Source organism: Penaeus monodon, chromosome 30, assembly GCF_015228065.2.
Source record: "Penaeus monodon isolate SGIC_2016 chromosome 30, NSTDA_Pmon_1, whole genome shotgun sequence".
NCBI lineage: Eukaryota > Metazoa > Arthropoda > Malacostraca > Decapoda > Penaeidae > Penaeus > Penaeus monodon.
In genome coordinates this window covers 28,832,407-28,833,042 of record NC_051415.1, presented here as the reverse complement: position 1 = coordinate 28,833,042, position 636 = coordinate 28,832,407, and the positions used below count along the sequence as shown (strand labels likewise).

General features: G+C 40.9%; 1 protein-coding gene across 1 annotated transcript in view; it reads left to right on the top strand.

Moving 5' to 3' along the window:
• Positions 1-636, top strand: part of LOC119592395 (spondin-2-like) — a gene marked incomplete in the record, with an annotated part of 55,422 nt that overhangs the window by 51,370 nt on the left and 3,416 nt on the right.

Sequence of the window (636 nt, the reverse complement as noted above, 5' to 3'; positions counted from 1 at the left end):
GCAAAGCAAGCAAGGAAGGGCGCCAGGGTGTGGAAGTGGGAAGGGGCACGTGCAAGTGAGTATAGAGAACGTGTCAGCTTGCAGAGGTGTTTGTAAGAGAGGTGACATGTAGAACGACGTGAGATTGAATTACGTTAAAAGATTTATGTAAATTAATAAAACAGGCAAAGTAATGGGAGAGTAAATAAAAAAAGAAAACACAAAAGAGAAAGAAAGTGTAAAAGGCCGGAGAAAAGAAACACTTGAAGCTGGAGATACGAGATAAAGCGAAACAAGGACCGAGCACTAAATGTAGCAAAGATAAAGCAACTAACGGGTGATTCGGGAATAGCATTCAAGTAACAGCTACTTACACTGCTCATTGTCTTGTTAACAGCCACCAACTAACCGGTCATCAGGAAGTTAACAAATGCAGACGTTCAGTTGCAGAAATTGCAGGAGGTAATGGTCTACATTCAGAAAGTAGGCGGGTCGTTGTCTCACACTAATGAGGGTTGTGTTTGAGTTTAATGACCATAAATGACTTAATTCAGAGGTTTAGTCTTGTTAGCTAAACTATGGGAATATAGATAAGTGCCGTGGAGTTCAGTCATGCAGTCGTTGTCCTGTGTACTTTAGTTAAAAAATGGGTTGATG